Here is a 24,503-nt window from a genome sequence, read left to right on the forward strand (position 1 = left end):
ATTCCATCAGAGGAAGAAAGCCACTGAGGCAGAAGCAGATAAAATGCAGATATGATTGATTGCCGGTGCTCCAAGGAGGAGGAGAGGGAGAGGCTGTGTGGTAAAGAAAATCCAAAGTGTTCTTTCTTCATCAAAGTTAAATGTTTCTGAATTCAGTACCTAATCCAGAACAAAACCCAATGCCTGAGATGTGAACTTTCTTTTTCTTCTTCTTTTTTTTTTTTTTTCCTTTTTATTTTTGAGAGCTAAGCACATGTTTCCCCCTGCGTCAGCAAGGGGGAAAAGCGAGTTAAAGGCAACCAAAGGACATGAACTTGAACTGAAGCTTGAAAATATAGGCTGTCTTAGATGGGATCTCAAGATTCAGAGACATTTTGATATAGAGCTGAACATAAGTCTTTTCTCCTCCAAAGACCAGTTACCCTTTGTTCTGGAAGCAGAAAGGTTGAGCCTACATTTCCCAGGGTGGAAAAAAAAAATAAGGCTTCCAATTGAGCAAAAACCACAGTTTTCCCAAGACTTATTTTGGTTCTTTATCTTGGGGCTGGTTGGACATAAGATCTTGAGTTGGAATGTATGTTTGTAAGGGTGAAGGTGTCTCCAAGGATGGTACTTGTAGGCTTTACTTAGAGCTCTGTAGACGTGCACAGTGACCCTTGATGGTTGGGGGTTGACTTGTGGTCCAGGGGTGTCGTGAGTTGTTGCATGCAAAGGACTGAAGCAGGCAGTGTAGGAAAGAGCCTGGCTGCTGTTTCTGCATAGACTCTAGAACAAGACAAAAGGGTCTTTGCTCTGCTCTAGTTGGGGGCCTGGAATCTTTAGCATGAGGCTTAAGAGAGTTAACGCGACCAGAGGGCAGTGTGCAACCCCAGCTATAACATCAGTTTGGGCCACCATTTGGCCCAGCTAATCTAGGGGCAAAATGGAACTTTAGAGGGCACCCTTATCTCACAGTAGGAGACAGTGTGACCTGGAGGTGAGATGGGCTTTACCTAAGGCTTTGCGTCCTGCATTGGTCTGGTCCTCAAGAAGCAGGCTCCAAGGCAGGACTCAATAGGCAAGGATTTTATTAGCGAGAACACCTATGTGGGGGAGAATGTGCAAGAAGCCAGACAAGGCCACGGGGCAGATGTGATCTGAGTGGAAGCATTCTAGACTGCTGTGCAGTCCAAGTCAGGTTAGCAAGGCTGCTGGGGGTGGGGCAGCCAAAATCAGCTGGGGGAGGAGTCTTATGTCTCCCAGGAAGGGGGCCAACTTAGAATCCCTACCATGTCATTCACTGGCCTCTGTGAAAGACTGGCAGTGGATTTCCGGGGTGACAGCTGGGACCCTAGGCACATTCTCTCTCTTTTTATTTTTTTTTAAGATTTTATTTATTTATTCATGAGAGACAGAGAGAGAGAGAGAGAGAAGCAGAGACACAGGCAGAGAGTTAGGGAGCCCAACGCGGGACTCGATCCCAGGACTCCAGGATCACCCCCTGGGCTAAAGGCAGGAGTTAAACCGCTGAGCCACCCAGGTGTCCCCTACTGACACATTCTCACAGCCACCTCAATGCACTTGAACTTGGACTCACAGCTGGTACTCATCCTCCCTCTCTTCCTTTCTCCATTCTAAATACCTCTCATTTTCTCCATCACCTTGGCAAGTCCTGATGGCTCATGTAGTGGTATGACCAAAACTGTCATTCCTGGGAATACCTGAACCCTTGATAACAAACTCTTTTCAGGCTTGGGTTGGTGCTCATGTCTGCTTATAGTTAGGGAGAAGCCAAGGAGTACCAGGTGATACCCAAGTGGATTGCTTGGATTCACACATACCCCTCTGTGCCCCCATCATGTAAAAGCATCTCTCTGTTCTCCAGATTATCAAGGTCAAGAGCCCCAGCCAGCATAATGATTTCTCTCTTCTTCTGCTGATCCTTGGCCATGAATTCAAAACACTGGTGGCAGCCATAAATTATAGTTCAATGGGCTGTTTGTGGTGTCCCCTTTGGGAGACCAGGACCTTCAACAGGGCAGAGTCCAAAGCTGCAGGGACAGGAAGTTCAAGATCTCCAACGAGTCATTGGGAGTGATGGTGAGTGGAGCCACTCACTGCTGCATCTACCCCTTTGGTTCTTAAACTCATGTATGTTTCCTACTAGAGACCATACCATGTAGGCGCCTCTGACTTAATAAACATACTACGTCCTAAAGGACACACCCTATTTTTTCTGAGGGTTTCCTCTGAGTTGACACTTGAGCTGCACCTTTAGAAGCCTGTTCCAGGAGGTAGGCTAATCACCAAGTCAGCTGCCCAAGCACATATCCAATTGGAGAATGACATGCCAGTCTCTGCACTCTGCAAGTTCCCCCAATTTTCATGAGTGACTTGACTAACTTCAGGGAAGGTGTTGTATTATCTGTAATTTACTTTCAAACACTCTACCATACATGGTATGATATATACGTGGGTGCTGGCGTTAAACTCTGGGAAGCTAGTCAACGTTTAGAGTACACTAACCAGGAGCCCCCACTCTCACAATGGTGAGTTTGCATCTGAGAACTCTAAGGTCACAAAAGGCCTTCAGCCCTTATGCTAGATGACCTCCAATACATTTTCCATCCTCCACACTGCCCAGGGTGGGCCCTAAGAGCTGACGTTGGTGAGAGGTGCTAACCCAGCCTCTCTGCCTCTGGCTTCCTGTAAGGTTCAGCTGGCGGAAGGCAGAACAGATGATTGCCAGCTGGAAGGATGGAGAGGCTGGGGTGTTTATCCCTCTTTCCCACCCACAGCCCAAGCAAGCCCTCTGCGGCTCTGAATCAACAGTGGCTCCTTTCCTCCACGAAGGTTCTAGTTGCTGCTGAGCCGCCCTCCGTTCAGCTACAGCTCCCTCCAGGTTCTGAACAATTCTTCTTCTGTCCCTTCAGGCTTTGGACAAGGATGGCAAAGCCTCTCACAGTTGCTCACTCTGGGGTGCTCCGGCTTCCGTTTGTTATTTCTTTTCACCCTGCCCTCACCCCTTTGTGACAGCGCCTTTCTAAACATTCTTTCATCCCCTTGTGTGAGTGTGCTGTCTGTTTTCTGCCAAGACTTTGACAATAGAAACACTTTTATCTCAGATCAACACTCAAAGATTTATTAATTAGTCTGGGGATTTTTAGACATGATTCTTATATTGGTGAAATGCGTGGTGTTCAAGATACGTGAATCAGTTGACTAGGAATGGTGTATGAGTGCCTCTGCCCTTGCACAGAGTATGGGAACCGAGAAAGTCCAAGAGCCTCTTCCTTCTGAATTACCACTTGGAGCTGGAGATCTACCTAACTGTTTAGCCCCTTAACCTGGGAATCTTGATGATAACTAGTCAGTTGGCTGAAACTCTCCAGCCAGTAGAACACTCTTACATTTGCCTCAAGAATCCAAGGACAGAGTGCAGGGACTTTATCAAGTTCACAGGCAGGTTGGCTGGTTTTTTTTATTATTATTATTATTTTTTGTTATATCTCCTTGCTTATAAAAGTCAGTATATGTGTCAGAACTTGGTTAGGACATCTAGACTGTAGAGTGAGACATGGTTCACCCTCTTCTATCTCAAACTATTAGAAGCTACCAATACTACCTGAAAAAACACTCCATCATTGTGAACCATCAAGCTGATTTCAGTCAGATCACAACAGAGAGATGTATTCGTCTCTCCTCCTTGATAAGGGAAGGAGAGAATCATTTTTCCCCAGACACCAGGCCTCCCCAGAGACCAAAGACCACAGTGGCACTGCCCTTCCCATGCCCTTTGTGGATTGTGTGTGGGAGGAGGGAGGAAAGTTTTGCCATTTCTTAGTAAGTGCTGCCCAGCCAGGTTCCCTGGCCCCTTACCCAATAGCTCTTTTCAGAGGCTGGAGTACATAAGGACTCTGTTTTCATCTCTGGGTCCTCATTACTGATTTGGGGCCCCAAGTGACATCAATATGTTATTATGAGCTATATTTACAAATGTAGCATTTCATTGGAGGTAATCTCCAGAGAGATCATATGGCTAAAATCCTCAAATTGTGGGAGAGGAAAAGAGGCCCAGGGAGGCTAAGTGACTCATCCAAGGCCACTGTCACTTGGTGGGCTGCGATGTAATTGGACCCAAATCACCCACCACATGCAGGGTTCTCTATGCACCTGAGGTGATTGTGCAGAAAAACTGGTATAATAAGTTCAAGGGCAAAGATTGTATGGAGGCACGTTGATCAATCACCGAGCAATCATTCTGTGTACCCAGAATTATGCCCAGAACTATGGGTCAGGTGAAGAAGAAGAGACATGGTCCCTCCTTGAAGAATTCACTGTCTGGTTGGGGGCTATCACTAAGCCGGGAAACAGCAAAGCACTAGCTCCCTAGTGTGGAATGGCTCTGAGAACGCAGGAACACAAAGAATGGTAATTTAGGAGATGGGTGAAAGGTGTGATCCATGCTCAGACATACCTGGTTCAAATCCTAGTTCTCCTTGTGCAAGCACTTAACCTTCCCAAGCCTCCCTTTACCAACTATGTGGGACTAGTAAGTCCCTGTGTCATAGAAGAGTGAAAATTCCATAAGATCTTGCTGCTAAATGCTTTGCATGGAGTTGGACTACATGGTAAATGCTCTGCTGGCTGATTAATACTAATTAGTTTATTTAGTAATCTAAAAGGAGAACCAACACCTTGCTTCTTGATCAAGCCTCACAGTACATCTGGTATTCCAAAGAGTTTATTTAGGGGGCCGAAAAATCTTGAAGATGCTAATTAAATGACTGAAATGACCTGCCAAGTAAATATGATCTAGAGACAGGATTAGTCGAGATCAACCAATTACGGTGGGATTACCTGGCCACTGCCATGTCAGGGTTGACTGAGTGTCACACAGTATTCAAGGAGCAGTAATCACCTGCTTTCCCACATACTTCCTCATCTTCAGCCTTTCAACTGGCCACAGAAGCAAGCACAGAGCTAGAAATGACCAAGAAATCCATTTTCAGAGTTGTCTTTGTAGGGCAACTGCCATGCAACTGTGTAGAAATGGATTACTTGTTCTTAAGGTCTCCGTTTGCTAATCTCCTTACCAGCTTCACAAATATCCCAAGATCAGGTTTAGTCCTAGATCACTCTACTGTAATGCAACTCCAAGGTGATAATATGATGAGGCCAGAGTGCACTCCTGTCCCTGAGTTCTTCATGAGTTAATTAAAAAGGTTACCTGCACCAGGCTACCTGCATGAATGGAGCCAGAAAGAGGACATTTGTCTGTCCAGATGTGGGACAAACATTTTGATATAAGGAAAATTAAATAGAATGTTCCAGAATCCCAAAAATGTAACTTTGGCTCAAAAACCACTATTTTAATCTGAAAGATGTTTTCACCAGAGAACAAAGCCTTAATCTGGTGTAAACACTGTCTGAACCCCCATGGTTCAGAATTAGTTTCAGGATATGAAACAAGTGAACTTTAGTTTAGTTAGGTCCATAGTCAGACTACTCATACATAGGAAGAATTTGCTGTTCTCTTAGTATCTGCAATGGTGACAAATCTGTAACCTTTTATGTATTTATTTTTAAAGATTTAATTAATTTATGTATTTGAGATAGAAGAGATAGCAAGAGAGAGCATGAACAGGCAAGAGAGGGAGAAGCAGGCTCCCCACTGAGCAGGGAGCCTAATGTGGGGCTTGATCCTATGACCCTGAGATCATGACCTGAGCCTAAGGCAGACACTTCACCAACTGAGCCACTTGGGCACCCCAGGCCTATAGCCTTTTAGACTGACTTGTACACTGACATGGATTTAACACAAGGAAATAAGAATGATATTTACTGCAAAGAGAAATTCCATCCCTGGATTTGCCCTGAGAGCTTCCTGACTTACCATCCATAAAAAATGGTGGATATAGCGGGGCGACTGTAAAATTTCTTTACCTTTCTTGCATGTTAGGAAATATCCCTAATGAAATGTTGGCAAAGAATGAAAAAATCAGTGTAGTAAATAAGCTCTATATACATGCACTCTACATATCATACCAATACGTGACACAGGTAGTTAATATTTATAATTGTGAGGCATTTTTCTTAAGAAGAATTGAATCCTTCAGAAAGAGTAGAATATTGTAAAGATAACAGGGAGACTCTTTATTATATTAATTTGCTTAACATCTTTCCCCCTCGGGTAGCACCTACACATTGGCTTTTAGAAAACTGCTTGGGGTAGAAGGGCTTTTAGGGTGAGTAGCAACTGGCCTCTCTGCTCAACCTCCCACAACCCCAGGCCTGCTCCCACAGCTAATTGCATTTGCTCACTTCTCTTTGTTTGCTTTTGGTGATTATTTCCCTATCTTTAACTAACAAGCTTACGCTGCTAGTTCTCATTTTATCAACTTGAGACATTGTCTGTTGACTTCCTGCCTTGGGAGATGTGGATTTGCTCCTGGACGCTAACCCTGTCCACTATCCACATCATCCCTGTTTCCCCTGCCATCCCCCTCACCCTCCTCCCCACCAAAGACACCACCGTCCAGTCCTCCACCAGCTGTCTCTGCAACTTTGAATATATACCTAGATCTCCATTTCTTGTGCTATCAGCCGTCCCTATCATCTCTTGATCCCATCAGTTTAAATGTGCCAAAAAGAAAAACAGAAAACAAACAAACAAACCCCGTAACATCTCCATGTTGAAAGTTCCATTCCAACATGGTGAGCAAGCACAGTGCTAAGACCATAGTAGGCACCGCATAAACACCCAGATAAGTGGGTGTCAGTCATGCTTGCCAACACCAAGTTCAAAAAACCAGGGTCTCCCCACAACCTCCTCATCCCTGGGAGGTAGGCAGCAAGTGGGAACAAAGCCAAAAGGCATTTCACAAACCTCTTTCCATGTCATTTAAGGAAAGAGCACCACCTCTACTCTGCATCCTTGCAGGATTCTGAAAGGTCTCTACATCTGCATTAAATTTTTAAAAAATGAGATTCAAGAAAGCAAGAAAGAAGCATCACAGACTATCAGAGGGAAATGAGGCCAACATAGGGGATATCCTCGGGCTTCCCAGTTTGTCTGAGCTGTCCCCAAATTGTTTCTTTGTGTCTCTCTTAGAGACACAAAATGGCCTGCAGGGACTGTGGCATGAGCCTTCTAGCATGCTCTTCATGGAGTCGTAGGCTCTGTTTTGTCCTGACATGCATCTTTGCTGTGAGTGTGTGTGATACCTTCATGGAACTGCATAGAGCTTCTATCCAGGGATTCGAGGGTTTCAGTCATCTTGCTTTTCTCCTTACCCCCCATTATTGGTCCCTTACTTTATTGCACTAGATAGAGCCTGAGTCTCCCGAAATGTAGGCCAATTCACTCCATGACTTTGCTCGAAGATGTCAAACCCAGTGTATTGATCCAGTAGGTGTTTTATCAGAAGCCGGTTGTTTATGCTCTGACATGCACAGAGCTCTCTCTGTGACCTACTTCCCACAGATGCTGCAAACAGCTGCATTCCAGAATTTAATATAATGGTTTAGGAGTGTGACAATCCCAGACTGCCATCTGACACAGTCAATTGAGGAGAGAACCCCTCCCATTTTTCTTATTTGACAGGAAGAGAAAGCAACAGTTCAGAGCAATTCTGTGCCTTCTTCTAGCATGCCCCGATTTGCTAACTTTTCTTACCCTTGAATGGACCTCTGTTAATTCCACGTCTAGAATGCTGGCCTCCACCTGCCCCCAGTGATAACCACCTCTGAATCCCTCGATCCTATGAATGAGCCACCTTATTAGGCAAAAGGGACTTTCAAACATGGTTAAGGACTGGGGAGATGGGTAGATTTTTCTAAATTATCCAGATGAGTCCAATCTGATCACATGAATCCTTATAAACAGAGACCATTTCCCAGTGGTTAGAAGAAGATGTGACTGTGGAAGGAAGGGGTCAGATCAATGCACCATGGGAAGGACTCAGCCTGCCATTACTGTTTTTGAAGATGGAGGAAGGGGGCCATGAGCCACGGAATGTGGGCAGCTTCCAGAAGCTAAACAAAGGGCAGGGAATCAGTTTCTTTCAGAGGGTCTACAGAAAGGAACACAGTCTTACCCACACCTTGAATTTACCTCCGCATGACCCATTTTAGGCTTTCGACCTACAGAACTGTAAGATCATGCATGTGTTGTTTTCAATCACCAAGTTTGCTGTGATTTGTAATAGCAGTATTAGATAACCAATACACCGCGCTCGTCCAGATTGGCATGCCCTTACAAGATACAAAGCCAACCAATTCTTCGTAACAGCTGGGCACTTGAGAATTGCTTATAAATCACATATGGGGAAATCTCAGCTACCTGGGACTTTTGCAAAATATGTCAAGGTGATGATACTGGAGTTTCTCCAAACAGTTCAGGATTTATTTATGTAAGACCCGAAACATTTTTTTACTTTATTTTTTAAAAGACTTTATTTATTTATTTATTTATTTATTTATTTATTTATTTGAGAGAGAGAGAGAATAAAAGGGGTAGGGGCAGAGGGAGAAGCAGACTCCTCGTGAGCAGGGAGCCTGATGTGGGACTTGATCCCAGGACCCCAGGACCATGACTTGAACTGAAGGCAGATGCTTAACTGACTGAGCCACCCAGGTGCCTCAACATTTTTTATTTTAAACATTTCGTAAGATGAACATTCGTAACTTTTAAGAAGTTTAAAATTTAACATTCTAAGTTAAACATCCGAGTTTAACATTTTAACCTTTAGAAAGATTAAATCCTTTATAAATCATATGTATATGAATATATAATACATATATATATAAAAATACATATACACGTATTTCTTCATATACACAGATATATACATATATATTCCTTTCTATTTAAGCGGAATACATTAAACTTTCTTTAACATTTTTTTGCAGTGCGTGGGGGGATTTCCTATTTTGAGCATTAGTTATTACCCAATATTATAGCATCACTGTGTGGCTGGCTAAGTACTGAAAAACTACCATATGTAGCAGATTTTCTAGAATGATCCCAATTTTAAATATTCTGTCTCCCTTTCCTTATATTGGTCAAATGACCTTTCCTGATTTTCTGCTAGGACCCTGGTCCTATAGCTGTATGGCTATTTGCCCTCAAAATAATTGGCCCCAAGCTACTGTGCAAAAGGGAATTCTAAATCGTGTGTTCGCCTTGAATAGATTAAAAAGAAATAAAAATATTTTGCAGTTTCCTGTATGTTACCTTTCAGCCCTGATGAAGGATTTTCTGCCCCAACCGTTTAGTTAGTTGTGTCATCCTTATTGGGCTGCTGGCATGGTGAGAGTAAGAGGCCTCAGGAAGTTAACTGGCAGTCCTGCCAAGCAGTTGATCTGTAGCGGGGCCAACGGGAAAACTCAGAACCCCTGACCCTTAGTCTCACTCTGTTCTTTGACCCGGTGGATCTACTACCTTGCTTTTGACTTCAATAGCAGCCCCAGCGTGTCTCCCAGAGGGGTTCCAAGACTGGAGCCACCAACCAAACCAACCAGCGTGATTATGGTCTCCCTTCTCAAAACAATATTTCCTTTCCAAACCCAGTTCCAGAAAATCTAAACCAACACAGGCCTCCAAACTCCAACCACAACCATCTTCAAAAGGCATATGAGCTGTTGCATTCTTAGCAGTCTGATGGCAGCCACCGAAGTCATCACCTATCAGATGACTGAGAGAGGGGGCTCCATTCCAGGGGGTGATGTGGCTGGAACCAGCTTTGTACACAAGGCCTCCCAGCTTACAATCCTGGCCTCCCGTGGTCCTATTTGATTAACTGAGCCACCCCTATGGTTACTAATCACTGTTAATACAAAGAGGTGTCAACAAGCCTGTTGGATCGAATCTTGTCTTCCTCTGAATTTACTTAGCTTGGCTAAAGAGGGAGGGGTGAGGGAGTATGTGTGTGTGTGTGTGTGTGTGTGTGTGTGTGTGAACTGTGTGGGGTTGTGCACAGGTGTGTTGGTACGCACTATATGGGCACTCCTGTGTGTGCATGCTTCTGTGTGTGAGTGTGTCTCTGGGAATATGAATTATGTGCATGCATGTGTATAGTGCACATGCACTTGTGCATGGAATACGTGTCTCACACATGCAACCAAAGGGAAAACAGAGAGACACGGAGAGATGGGAGCCTCACAGGAAAAGAGAACCAACAGAGAAAGACAGAAAAGCAGACACATGTAGGGACAGACACAGAGAACAAGTGAGTGAAGGAAGCAAGGAGGGGGGAACGGGTGACAGAGGACAAAGGCAGGGAGAAGATGGCACACAAGACACAGAAAAGGAGAGACCAGGGGTGAGAGGCCCATGTCATTTCTGGAGGTAAGAGATGCCCTTTAGGGGAGGCGGTGGAATTGGAAGCTCCTGGAAGGTTGAGGTCACTTCCTTGCTATTTTTCTGTCTTTTGGTCACAGGGCTTCTGCCCAGTGGTCCTATCACCCAGCCTCAGCCCCGGCCCGTGAGGCCCCGGGAGATGGAAAACCTCATTGTGGAGCTGTAGGTTTATTTTTTTCTGATAACTTAGCAACATCAAACAAAGGAAGTCACGCTAGTCCTCTGCCTCAGCAAGGCAAACAGTCGCTGCCCCAGCCTGGGTGCCTCCCTCCCAGCACACACAGATGGGGCCAGGAGCCAGAGGGGCTTGCAGGGTCCTTGGGGCAGAGGCCTGAGTCTGGGAACAATAAAAACCCCATCTGGCATTTAGTGCTGAGCAGTGACCAGGGAGAGGGGTTGGCCTGGGAAGGGATGTGGCCCCAGCAGGAACCTTCTTATGCTTGTGGGACAGGCCATCTGCCTGGGGACTGCAGAGGGTCTCAGGCCCAGCTCCCCCACAGATCTGCATAATTTGTTTCCCTGTTTAGGCCTGGGTTTGTTGTTTATTTATTTATTTATTTTCATGTGCAGAAGATGGGAGTGGCGCTGGCTCAGTGGTTTCCAAAAGGTTCTGGGGATTCCAGCAGGTTCCATGGGGCTCCTTCGGGGTCTGTGGTTGGAGGGGAGGTGGTCAAAGGAGCAGCGAGTCAGGTCTCCCCACTACACTAACCTGAGCCACCCCACGTTTCTGTTCTGCTTCTGTTTGAAGACTGCTAAGGAAGAGCAAGCGTGGAGACCCTGGTGCTGGGCGATGCCAGTCCCAGCACTTGAGGACCTACCTTTCTACTCCAGAGGATGGAGCTGCATTACTGGGGCCCTGGGACAGAATGGACAGTGCACCTGGGGAGAAGGGGAGGCTCATTTCTTTCATGTGATTAGGGGCTCTAGACTCTTCCTGGCTGGGCCCCAGCGCTGGAAACTCACCCCAGAGGCTGACTCCCAGGGACTGAAGGCACATCCGTGGGCGGGCAGAAGGAGGGGGGAGGGCACACCCCACCCTGAAGGGCATAGTCTCCTCACTTCGGAATTTCTGGGTGGGGCAAGCCATTATTTGACAGAGTATTCAGCCATAAAGAAACAAAGAAGGTACTTCCTTGAAATCATTGCTACCTTGATGATGACAAATCCTGCCAGAAAGCCAGGGGAAGTCCAGATGAGCTAATTGGTTGGGTTAGAAGGTCAGAATCAAGCTCCATCAGATGGCAGCGGCCGTGCCTTCCTGCCAGCTGGCTGCGTCCCCTGCGCCAGGGCCTTCCAGCCGGTCCAGTCCCGCCCGGCCTGGCCAACCTGGCTGGGGCCCACCCACTTTGTCAACAAGCAGATGCTGTCCCTCGGGATAGGGCATTGAGGCATATGCCATTTCTGGGCTCCCGAGCTGCCCCTGCTAAGGCCGCAGTGGATTGCCCACTGCATGTTCCAGAAGGATCAGAGGACAGGCAAGTGACTGGAAAACCAACCCTCCTCTGTTGAGTTCTCTTTTGAGCTTTCCCCTTGGATTTGGGAGCAATGAGGTGGGGGGACCTGCCTGTGTGCTGAAGCGGGAGTGGGGGCAGGGGAGGCATTCGCCATCAGACAAAAAATGTGACCAGTTGCTCAAAAGCCAGGTGGATAAATCTGCCAAATCAGTGAAACGGCATCCTGTTCCATCCGGAGGGGACAGCAAACACAGATGGACAAGGCTGAGTGGTAATTACATCTCCGAAGAAGATGCAAAATATTTAAATGCCTGCCTGGTGCCGATTCTTATCAGAGGGAATTTTATGATATTGGGTTTCACGAGCAGTAAACTCGTGTACCAAGTTGTTTTTTTCCTCCCTCTCAAAAAAAGTGCCGGGTCCATATTTTACCTTGTAGCAGGTAATGGCTCTGTTGCCTTTATGCAAATCATTGGCACCTTCCACTCGGGCCTGAGTTCTCCCCCCGGAAAGTTCTTCCCCACAGCTGTCTCCCAGCTAGGGAAATCTCTCCATGATTGGACCATAGTTTATTACCGTGTCAAGGGGAACCACTTCAGATGTCTAGCATGTGGGTGGTTTGCATACATGAATCATGCAGGTGTTAATGTTCTTCCAGAAGAACCAGCCGTATCCTTTTACCAGGCGAGGGCCCTCATTGCCAACCTGCCCAATGGGGAGGCTTGCCCTACCGTTGCAGGGGGTGGAGGTGGGGGAGGCACAAGGGCCAGCTCCCCACCCCCACCCCCAGGCCTCAAAGGACATTGTGACTGGACTGCTGTATGCAAACACTCCAGGGCCCTGGTGCCTCGGGTCACAGCTCTGACACCCATTCTCGCTCTGTCCTCCTAGCTAAGAGGTAGCTCTTAGGCTACCTCCATAAATCACGTGCCTCCAATTCCTGTCTCAGGCTCTGCTTCTGGAACCTCAGCAAAGACAGCACGTCCTATGTTGGTGGCCCCAAAGAGCTGGCATTATGAAGTCTTTCCCCTGGTGTCGTAGATGGCGCCCCAACCCAGTCTGGTTTCTGATTTCTTCTAGAGATTTGCCTGGGCAGCAGAGGCTGTTGGTGGAGGCTTGGCTCCAGCACAAGGAGGCAGCAAGTCGTATTGCTGCAAAGTGCTCTGCCGATTGACCTCAGCTTCAGTAAGTGAATTTTTCCTAGGATGCATCCACAAGGCAGAGTGTTTCAGATCTGAGTGCCACAGACTTAAGGTGACAGATGGAGGTGGACCCCATCACCTTGCACAGACATCTAAAGGGCTGCTGTGGATCAGGTCTCCTCTACCAAACCATAGCTGGGTCTGAGCCAGTTCTGGCTGCTGTAACAGAATCCCATAGGTTGCAGGGTGGGGGGAGGGGGTGCTTATAAACGACAGACACTTATTTCCCATAGTTCTGGAAGCTGGGCTTAGTAGGTATAGTGTCTGATGAGAGTCTGCGTCCCAGCTCAGAGACAGATGTCTTGTTGATGGGCCCTTACATGGTAGAAGGGGCAGGGCAGCTCTGACGTCCCTTCTAGAGCCCACAAATCCCATTCTTGAGGGTTCCACCTTCATCACTGTGGGACCCAGGAAATCTAACAAAAATCCCCTACCCCTGGACAAGCAGAGCAGGACTAACTCTATTTTGTGCTACACCCGCCATCTCATGTAAAACCCCCCACACGACCTGCCTATTGTTTAAGGCACTCCCTCACCCTAGTTTAGCTATTAAGCACACCCTTATCAGAAACTAGCACACGTAGGAATGCGGGACCTCTGACCTTCAACCGCCAAGGAATGAAAACCCCTCTTTTGCCTGCCAAACCTGCGCGCCAATTCTAACCAGAATAATAGGCTAGTTCAAATGGTCACTATAGGGTGAATCGTAATTCACTTGGCCACCTGCGTGTGGACCGACATGACTGTGCAAATTTCTACGTATGTTATAATCTCATTGGCCACGGACCCCTGTAACACTACTATGCTTCTTAGTCTCGGGGTCCAAGTCCCTGCTCCGCCGTGTTGGGTATAATTGGACCCAAGCTCGAGCTTGTAAATAAACCCTCACGTACTTGCATCGGCATCGGCTCCTTGGTGGTTTCTCGGATTCGCAATCTTGGGCACAACAATCACCTCATTACCTCCCACTGGCCCCCACCTCCGAACACCATCACAATACGGAGTAGGTTCCAACACAGGAATTTGCGGGAGGGGGCGGATGCAAACATTCACTCTATGGCAGGCTGTCTTCTGCCACTTCTAGAGAGTTAGTCCTTTATGTTGAAACACAATGTGACTTGTTATATTGTCAGCTGTTAGCAGCTTTGTGTGAATTAGTTTGTTTCAGAATCCAATGCGACAGTTGGTCCAGGCCGCTTCGGACAGAATGGGGAGGAAAGTCAGGATGGAAATAAAGGCTTGAATGAGGGTGCCTCTGCCATAGGCCTGGGTGATGCAATGGGGCTGTTGACAGGGCAGGTTTCTCCCTGGATATGCAGACAATATTGGTGGCAGTGGCAACAACCCCAGTTTCAACATAGTTCACAGTCACACACAGTCACAGACACATAGTAGGATTTAGAGATGTGTGCTCCTCGACAAAAAGATAAATACTGTAGGATTCCACTTCTGTGAGGTCAAACCCCTAGAAATGGAAGGCAGGCCGGTGGCTCCCAGCAGGTGGAGAGGAGGGAAATGGGAAGCTGTCGAGGGAGCATGGAAAGATTCTGGAGATCGGTTGTGCCGCGGTGTGAATATACTTAATACTACTGGTACGTACGCTTACGATGATGAAGCTGGTAAGTTTTATGTTATGTGTGTTTTGCCACAATAAAAAAATGCTCTTCAAAGACAATTTGGGCTTTTTGTATAGTCGATCCTCATGTAACAGTCAACTGATTGTTGACTTGATATTTGCAGAGCATATTCCTGTTGTGAACTCTCAACCTAAGAGAGAAGCTCAGAAAAACAAACACAAATGAGCATAAAGGGCCTGAAGACCCTGAGAAGCTGCTCCCCAGTTCCGACATATTGAGGCCATCCCTAGCCTGTCCCCTCCCCATCTCCAGACTCTTCCCCACCATGGCCCTGCCCATACTTTGTCTCTCCTGTCCCTTCTTCCCTTTCAGTTTCCTTGAGACCTTTTGACCTCCTAGGCTGTTAACTTATGCCTTCCCAAAGTACATCTCTTTTGCTTCGCTCACTGGTCATGGCTCTCATCCACGACTTGATCAGCATAAGGCCTAGAGTTGAGAGTTGGATATTTATGGAATTCTTGGTCAGGCCAGGGAAGGGGGTAGGGGAGATTGGGGGGTTGAGGAGAGGGAGGGGTAGTGTTGGGGTGGACGTAGAAGCCATCAGGGAAGGGATAGTGAGCACATTAAGGGACAGTGAATACACTTCCTGTACACTGTTGGATTTTTCCTGTCGAGTCAGTGCTTTTCTCTTATTTCTCAGATTCTGTGTGTTTGGGTCCTCGCTCATATTCTCATGAAGTTGTGCAATGCAATTCAGTTCACCACATTCAACAGACCTTGTTGGAACCCACCGTGTCCACAGTGCCATTCAAAGGGTCAGAAATGGCATCTGCCCCCAAGGTGCTTATGGTCTGAGTAAAAGGAAATAATGACAAATGGAGGGTTCTTCCCTAGTCATGCTTAGCCTGGTAACACGGTCTTAGGAGAAGCTCTCACTAAACATGAAGGGGTCTCCAGAATATATGAGTTTATAAGAATGTGGCTCTTTTGCCCTACTTCTGATGACCAGGATTTCTCTAGGAGGGAAGTCTCTCTGACATTTGGGTCAATGTGTAAGGATGTCCCATGCATTCTAGAGTATTTAGCAGCTCTGCTCCCAGACACTAAATGCTAGAAGGGTCTCTCACGCATTGTTGTAGCAACCTTCAGAAGTAGTATATTCTGTGTGCTTCCTGGGGGGCCATGTTGCTGGACTGAGAACCACTGGACTCTAGGGCAGACATGGATCCCTCCCCATATGTAGCTCCTATGTGTAGCTTCCCAAAGCATGTGACCCTAGAAACTGCCCCACAGCACTCAGACTCCAAAGACAATAAAAATGACAAAGAAGGGGTCACCTCGGTGGAATAAGTGCTCAGGAGTGGCAGGGGGTTATGCTGTGAGTTTCATCCACCCCTCACCCAAGCCTAAGTGGGATTTCCAGAGCAGCCCTTCAGAGGTTTGACAATGTGTTGGTGTAGTTGGGAGACCCAGGGGGCTGACCTCCAACTCCATGGGCTGGGGTCTAAGTGCTGCGGGAAATTGGAAGGCCAGAGAGGACTCAGTGTGTCAGAGGTGCTGAGTGGGAGCCCCCTGCTCCCCACAGCTGTGGGAGCAGAAGAACTGCCATGAGGCCATCTAGGTTCTTATGCTCATTGACCAGCTTGAAGGAGTCAGGAGACCCAAGCAAGGGAGACTGGAGGTGTAACCTGGAGGAAGCCAGGAAGGCCTGATGAAGAAGGCCGCCGGAAATAAGGATCTAACCATCCAGTGAGGGAGCTGCAGGAGAGAGGGCCCAGCGGTCAGCTTCTGAAAGGGACCTGCCCAAGCATCAGCCTGGATTCCACGAGGCCAAAAGGAACACAGAGCTTAGGAGCTACCATTGGAATAGGAGCCGTCTGCAGCCTCTGCTTCTCTTCTCTCTCCCTACCTCTTCCCACCCTCCACCCGGCAGGTGACTGAGAATAAAGATTAGAACTGTCCCCTCCCACCCTGGGGGGCACCTCGAGGGCCCAACTGGTTAAGCATGAGCTGGCTCTTGGTTTCAGCTCAGGTCCTGATCTCAGGATCTTGGGATGGAGCCCCACGTCGGACTCCACCCTCAATGGGGAGTCTGCTTCAGTATTCTCTCTCCCTCTGGCCCTCCCCCTCCATGTTCACCCTCTCTTTCTAAAATAAATAAATAAATCTTTAAAAAAAAAAGAAGATGAACTGTGCCTCCTCCCTATCAGCCTTCCCACCCAAAATAATGCCATACTGGGAAAGGAGGAAAGACTATTTCCAAATTGATTCCATGTGAGCCTTCAAGGGACTGTGGGATGTGGAGAGCCCTGAGCCACTACTGGAGTTTTCACCTGGCTGCAGGTGAGGATGAAATTTAAAAGACATGAGAGAGGAAGAGTTAAAAGTTGTGTTTGATCACAATCCCAATGTCTCTCTAGTTTAGGTAGGTTTCATATAATTAGTTTCAGAATAATCATCCTAATTCCCCCGTGCTCTGTAAGCCGCTTCAGGGGAACTCGGTCAGCTTGCTAGGAAGGCAGCAAAGACCTAGGCAATGGCACAGGTTTTAGAAGGGCGCCTCCCCCCCACCCCATTCAGGCAATTAGGCCTCCCCAGTCTTCATTTAGATGAACAGTGCAAGCTTCTGTAATTACCATATTGTCGTCAACTGGAATGTCTGCCGGGGCTGAAAATCGCAATGTGTAATTTGTTGTGATTGGTTTTCATTGAATGGGATAGGGAAAAAAAAGTAAATTAGCCATAAATTTAGAGAGATGGCACATGGTAAAACTTTATGGAAACTGCAACATTAGCAGAGAAAAGGCTAACTCCCAAGAACACACAAGAGGAAAATTGTACTTCCTGTGAAATACCGCCAGATCCTAGGAGTATAGCAAAAGCTGGTGTGTAAGGACGGTGCTTCTAGTTTTTCTAAGAGAGAAAGAAATGACATGGTGAGGGCTCTGGGATCCTCGGGGTTGAAGAGTGCACCAGCAGTCACAGGCACTCAGCAAGGAGCTAATGGAAACCCATCAGAGCTGTCTGTGGGTCATGCACAGGACTTGCCAGGAGGCTTGGAAGCCAAACCCATTTGGAGGTTTGCTGCTTTACCTTCAAGCCTTGGCCAGTACAACGGTGATGTCTTAGTCAGCCAAGGCTGGTATGACAAAATACCACAGACTGGGTGGCTGAAGCAACACACATTTCTTTCTCAGTCCTGGAGGCTGGGAAGTGTAAGATCAAGGTGCCAGCAGATTGGGTTCTTGGCGTGGGCCTTCTTCCTAGCTTGCAGATGGCCACCTTCTCGCTGTGTCCTCACATGGCGGAGAAAGGAAGCTCTGGAGTCTTCTTATAAGGGCACTGATCCATCATGGGACTCTACCCTCAAGACCTCATCTAAACGTTCATTTCCTTTGGAGAGCCCCAACTCCAAATACCATCGCAGTGGGGGTAGAGCTTGGAGAATCTGGGGAACATAAACATTCAGGCCATAACTCATGGTAACCGTGCTGGGACACAGATAATAGACCCTCTGTCAGATGTTCTCTCTACTTCACCTTGGCCAACACCCAGCTGAGAATGTAGATGGCAGACTGAGCTGCTTCCTTTCGCACACTCCACCAGGCTTTCAGGAGCCAGAGTGAGGTGAAGGAAAGAGCCAGAGCAATGTGGCGTGACCAGTGAGGACCTTCAAGTGATATTTGTTGGGATGAGTGTGTCTGTAGGTGTGTCTTGTTCCAAAAAAGATTTAAGGTGTTTGCAAAGATAAAAAGTATTGGAAGGCAGTAAAAGAGATGAGGTAAAAGGACAGGGATAGAGACAAAATATAGGGCCAAGCCTTAAAATAGAAGGCAAATTAAATCTATTTTGCTTAACTAGGGAAAAGTGCCATGTTTTCTGGGAAGCCAGTGGCATTCTGTTCCATCTCCCTTTTAAATTAAGAGTGAAGCAGTGTTCCTCTCAATTTAGGGGCTTGCATTCTGATGAGTTTGCTGTGTTTTGGTTTTTGTTTGGTTCGCTGACCTTAAATCTCCATTTCAATAAGAAAAGCAGCTCCATCACAGCCAGTGAGTTTTCTTCTAGCGGCCTTCCTCTGGGGATCTTTTGGTGGGGAACTTGGCAACTTCTGAGGGTAGCAGAGGAAGTCAGAGGTTAGGAAAAAATGAGCCTGTACAATCCAGAAACTCCAAAAAAGAAAATTCTGGAAGGAATATCCATTTTACCTCTAGCATTTAGATGGCTCAGGATTTAATGATTTTTTTTTAAAAGGGAGTAAGACTAGGTAGGCATCGTCCACTAGAGCTGAAAGCTCCATAAGTAAAACAGGCTTATCGGGATGATTGACTTAACTTTTTCCTTTGGCTGTGTAGGCACAGAGTAACAGAGTAGGGCTTATTCAACTCTGTGATATTTTTATTCCCTGGAACAAAGGCCATCTTTTCTTTGAACCTCAAGGCTTGTTTGCCAAGATTATCTTTATTCAAATGCTCCATGTTCATAAGCAACACCTCTGTAGGCTCACGCAGAGTAGTTATTTTCAGCTGCAGGTATTAAAACACAAAACAAATAAGAAACAGGGAAGTCACACAAGTATTATGTTAATACTAATGATTCCCCATTATCTATAGGATCCAGTCCAGTTTCTTAGCTAAGGATGAAAGGATTTGCTACATTGACTCTTCTAGCTTGGTGTCTTACTTTTCCTCCAGAAACTTCTGTAAGGAGATTCTCAGCTCCACATTAAAATCTTTGGTTCTCCAATCCAAATCGTCACACTTAGCCCCACCTTCTCCCATCTTCCTCACTAGCAGCCTGCAACCAGTAGTTTATGGCCATTGATCCTAAGTACCTGGCCAGCTTCCTGGCCTTTCAGCCCAGAGAGCCCAGGAATTGGGATTGGGATTACTTGGAGGATTTAAGGTGGGTGGGATCACTTGGGATGGATGTTGTTATGGGCTGAATTGCATTCTCCTAATTTTCACATGTTGAATTGTAATTCCTGATCCCCAGGATCTCTGGATGGGACTATATTTGGAGATAGGCCTTTAAAGAGGTAAATTAAAATGAGGCTATTGAGGTGGGCCCCAAACCAGCCTGACTGGTGACCTTGTAAGAAGAGGAAATTTAAACAAATAAAGAGACACCAGGGATGGGAGCACACAGAGGAAAAGCCATATGAGGACACGGTGAGATTGCAGCCGTGTGTGAACTAAAGAGACAGGGCTCAGGAGAAACCAAACCTGTGGGCCCCTTGACCTTGGAGTTCCAGCCTCTGGAACTATGAGAGATACCTCTCTGTTGTTGAAGCCCCCAGCCCCAGTCTGTTCTTTGTGATGGTGGCCAGAGCACAGGTGCCCTCCATAAAAACTTTCCTTTGAGCTCAAGTTCATTGCAGTCATTCTTCCTCTCCACTCATAATTATTTTCTGTACCATTCATTTGAAAATTAAACAGTTTAAAAATTATTCTGACTCTTTGTGATGTATTTTTCCCCATCCGGTTCTTTAGTCATTCACCAAATCTTTAGTGAGCCCTACTATGCGCTGTTCTAAAGCAATGAGGCCCCCAGATTTTCCAGGTCAGCTACAAATCTGCCACAGAACCAGATAAAGCCTGGAGCACTGTAGGTGAGAAAAGTGTGATGGGTTTCTCTGTAAAAGTCACCTTTGTTCTGATTATTAAAGGAATTGGAGTTAAAGAATTTGGAAAACAGAGAGAAAAGCATGACTGTGAAAACAAAAATCACTCACAAAAATGCCACTATGTGGGGAGAATCACGGTTATGATTTTGAGTAATTTTCTTATAACCTGACTTTAAAACTGTGTGTTAGGAATACTTTCCTAGGTTCTGAAATAGCTCTTTAAAACCATTTTTACTGCTGTAATAATATTCTATTGTACAGACTTACTTAATCTATTTAATTTACCATTCACCTGACATCTGACTTTTTTCTATTTGTATTCTTATGATGCCATGTTAAGTAGCCTGGCTCATTAACTCTCCATATAAATCTATTCAAATTTCCCATAGCTTCCTGAGATAGATTACAAGAAGGGAACTACGGGATCATGGGACATGAACTTTCAGTTCTTGGTAGACATGCCCAAACTGCTAGCCTAGGGTAATTCACATGCTGATATGGCTTTTACTATAAAATAATCAGGGACAGGCTATGGGTCCTTCTCTTGCTTAGAAGTGATAACCCCAGACTTAGGAGAAAGATCTTTATAAGATAGAAAACCCCTGTATAATCTTGAAACAATGACTACAAAAAGGTCTCTTTTTTTTTGTTATTTCACCTTGATTATGACACAAATCATTAAATTTGTCACAATCGAGATGCAATACTGAAAAACTGAGTTTTGGGTTGTTTTTCAGTCTAGGATTTTAAATATAGTACAAAAAGCAGAAGGGATTTTAGAAGCCACCTGCCAACTTTATAGATGACAGAACTTCAGCCCAGGGAGGTGGATTCCTTAAGGTCACGTAACCACTAGTCAACAGGTGGTATCGGCATTCATGTTTCCTGAAACTTCTTCTTCTTCTTCTTTCCATAGAAACTTCTCTTACGAGATTCAAGTCAGGGCAGCAGATAGCAAAAAGGCTATATAACTTAAACATTTCCTGCCAAGCTATCCTCAACTCAGCTGCTAATAAATGGCTTTTCAAACACTTTCCCTTGATTGGTTAATTAGGAGAACAGTGGTTTTACAAAGGATCCAATGATATTTCTAAGTAAGACTAGGCCATGGGTTCAAGCCGCACATTGGCTTTAAGAGGTACAGTTGGAAATGAAGGTTGCCCACCGTAGAAACTACCATGGCTTGCCTGTGGAGAAAAATGAGAGCTTAATGCCTTTTGGAACTTTCGACTAGCTGATGAAAGCCCTGTGCTCACCTCCCTTCTCAGAGCTTTTGGAATGAATAACTAGTGAGAGATACAGCATTATTCTTGCTTATCTTGGAACCTAGGGAAAACGAATCCCTTATCCAAGGACAGTGGGCAAAGCAAAATGTTGTCTTCCTTTTACAAACTTAGCATTCAAAGAACACTAAGTTCTAGATCAGCACAATCCAGTAGAACACAATACGAGCCATAATTTTGTATTTCCTGGTAAGCACACTTGAAAAGATGAAACATTAATGTTATTAATGTATTTATTTAACTGCGTATATCCCAAATATTATCATTTTAACATGTAGTCACTAGAAACATTATTATTGGGCTATTTTATATTTTGGGGGGTCATATTCAAATCTTTGAAATCTGCATTTACTCTTACAGCCTATCTCAGTTTGGACTAGCCACGTTTCCAGTGCGCAGTAGCCACACGTGGCAAGTGGTTTCCGTATTGGACTGAAGAGCCCTAAATAACAGAATTCAGTCTCCGGTGAGCCCATGCCTATGAGGCTCGTTAGCAAAGTGGAAGAGGTATCTCAGAATGGAAAAGATGATACAGTTGTTTCTATCTTTAAAATGCCTGGCAGCAATGTGTCTAAGTTGTTATTAAGAAATGTGTATGGGAGATGGGGCGCCTAGCTGGCTCAGTTGGTAGAGCATGCGACTCTTGATCTCAGGGCCATGGGTTCAAGCCACACATTGGCTGTAGAGCTTACTTATAAATAAATAAACAAACAAACAAGTAAGTAAAAAAAAAAAGGGTGTGTATGGGAGAGAGAAGTTAACTAGCCTCAGCTGGGCAGTTTTGAACATTTGGCCAACAGCTTGAATTCACATCCCCAAGTCTCAAGATTGTCTGCTGCTGACCTTATAGGCCACCCAGCCCCCCACCTCCGTTAATCACACCCAGAGAAAGGATCCCTGAGGGCCTGGCCAGGGGGAGGTCTAGAACAGGATGCCACAATTGGCAGAGGGCTTCTCTTATCAGGGGCTCACAGAGAAAGAAAGTCTCCTTCTTCAGGGAGGGTTTCTTTTGTTTGGTTTTTCTTTTCTTTTTTAGCTGAAGGGTGTTCCTGGGAAAGATGAATGCCACTGGAAGCGGAAATTCTTGGCAATGAGAAAAAACCTTGCCTGATGCAGACACATGCCCCACCCAAGCGATTCCCAGCTGCAAGGGATTCAGCAAGTCTCTGGGTCCCGCTGCCCTCGATCCATCGATCCATCACAGGGGAGGCAGGTCTGGGGAGAGCCAGTCGGTTAGGGTCTATCCCCTTCCTCTCCCCTGTGCCAGGGTTGCATTCACAGCACCCACGCCCAGAGCCACCTTGTTGATTTGAATCAAGGGAGACCAGGCAGGTTCAGCAGACCTTGGCATCTCAGCCTCTGCAAGTGAAGAAGCCTTGAAGCTGCGACCCGGGAATCTGGGGGAGGCCTGGAGACCGCGTGCCCAAGAAGGGATCCAAAGAGGTAGAGGCCCCTATGTCACACAGCAAGGGAGCAGCCACGCTGGGAGTTGAACGTGTCTCTGGCTGGCAGCGCCTGTGCGTGGAAGGAGAGCCTCCTCTGTGGTTTGCTGCTGAAATGTCACTGTGTACTTGTGGGTGCTGGGGATGGAGGATGGAGAGGGAGAAGGAGTCTGGGAGCCATACCGCAGGTCATCGCCAGGGCTGTCCGGGGTCGGGCTTAGGGCCACCAGCGCAACACTGAGTCCCAGGCTTGCTGCTTCCTCCCTCAGTAGATCCTCTTTGTGCCGCTGTGTGCGTGTCGGGCACTGTTCCAGATGCCCACTGTCCAGCAGGGGACAAAACAGTCAGAAACCCCTGTTCTTGCTTTTCCCCTCGTGAAGGGAACAAAGTAAGCAAATGACATAAAATAGGTCAGAAGGTGATGAGCAGGGAAGGGGGTTAAGGAGAAGGGAAGGGAGAGGGCTGCCATTTAGGGTGGTCAGGGGAGGCTTTGCTGAGAAGCTGCTGTTTGAGCACAGTCTCCCCAGATATGGGCTGTTAGGCAAATTCTTTATCCTATTTACTCCGAACAACAGTCATGGTAATCCTAGATCCATGCAGCGTGCTTGCTCTGCACACTGCCGAGTTCCTTGCGCACCTGAGACTCGTTTAATCTCGATGGGCCCGTGACACAGGTGCAGGTACTTACCTCATTTTACAGAGTGGGAGAGAGAGGCAGAGGAACGTGAAGCAGGTTTGCCTGACGTCACACAGCTCATGATGGGCAGGCAGGTTGAGTCCAGAGCCTGCCCCTTTCTCTGCCGCCCTAAAAGGGGTGGTCCTGGACAGGGGTCTCAGGGAGCAACCCTGACAGGAAGTGATCCCAAGCTAAGCATTGCCCGGGGCCCGTGCTTTATCTGGGCAGCTCCTTCCCGGCGCTTCCATCCTTCTGTGTCCAAAACCGAGTAACTGACTGTTGTTCCAACACCTACTGTTCTCGAAGCCTCATGCCGGACTTTGCAGAGGATACTCAGAGGTGGCGTGGGCTGGGAAGCTGGTCCTAAGCAACAGATGCTCGCTTTGGGCCGAGAAGCAAACCCGTTAGAAAGGGAGGCAGGACGAGATGTCACCAGAAGGCTGCGCGGGCGGCCGGTGTCATGGGGGTCAGTCCCCTGGGGGGCGGCGGGGTCCTGTGCGGAGGAAGCGGGGAGCAGGGAGGGCCTCGCCCCTGCAGGAGCCGCACAGGGTCAGGCCGGGACAGTGCGAAGGCACATTAGGGAGAGAGTGAGCTTATCAAGCACAACCCCATTCTGCAGCCTGTTTCCCTAGAGGTGTTAAGATTAAGAGGCACCAAAGTGTTCCCAAATCCTGACTCGCTGTCCTGATTTAGGGGGGCTGCGAAGCGGGGCCATTGACAACATCGGCAAATCCCAAAGTAATCTCCAGCTGCTTTGATCTCCTAAGTACCCTGCTGCCCTGGACGCCCGCTGCCGTGGCCAGGTGGGAAGCGGGAAGACTCCTTGTCAGTGGGAGAGAGGAAGAAGAGGAAGAAGAGGAAGAAGGAAGAGAGGAAGAAGAGCCCCGAGGACTGGCAGCCGGGT

General features: G+C 46.9%; 1 long non-coding RNA gene across 7 annotated transcripts in view; it reads left to right on the plus strand.

The window, feature by feature from the left end:
- LOC144301085 (uncharacterized) overlaps positions 1-24,503 on the plus strand; it is a 159,747-nt gene that overhangs the window by 70,536 nt on the left and 64,708 nt on the right. For 5 of the 7 annotated variants that reach the window (XR_013367817.1, XR_013367818.1, XR_013367820.1 and 2 more), the window contains 3 exons: positions 12,877-12,981; positions 22,518-22,924; positions 24,293-24,501. This is a non-coding gene — a long non-coding RNA (uncharacterized LOC144301085). Of the gene's footprint in view, positions 1-12,876; positions 12,982-22,517; positions 22,999-24,292; positions 24,502-24,503 lie in introns of all 7 variants that reach the window. The other 2 variants (XR_013367819.1, XR_013367822.1) reach the window with 2 other exon arrangements.

The sequence above is a fragment of the Canis aureus genome, chromosome 29, assembly GCF_053574225.1.
Source record: "Canis aureus isolate CA01 chromosome 29, VMU_Caureus_v.1.0, whole genome shotgun sequence".
NCBI lineage: Eukaryota > Metazoa > Chordata > Mammalia > Carnivora > Canidae > Canis > Canis aureus.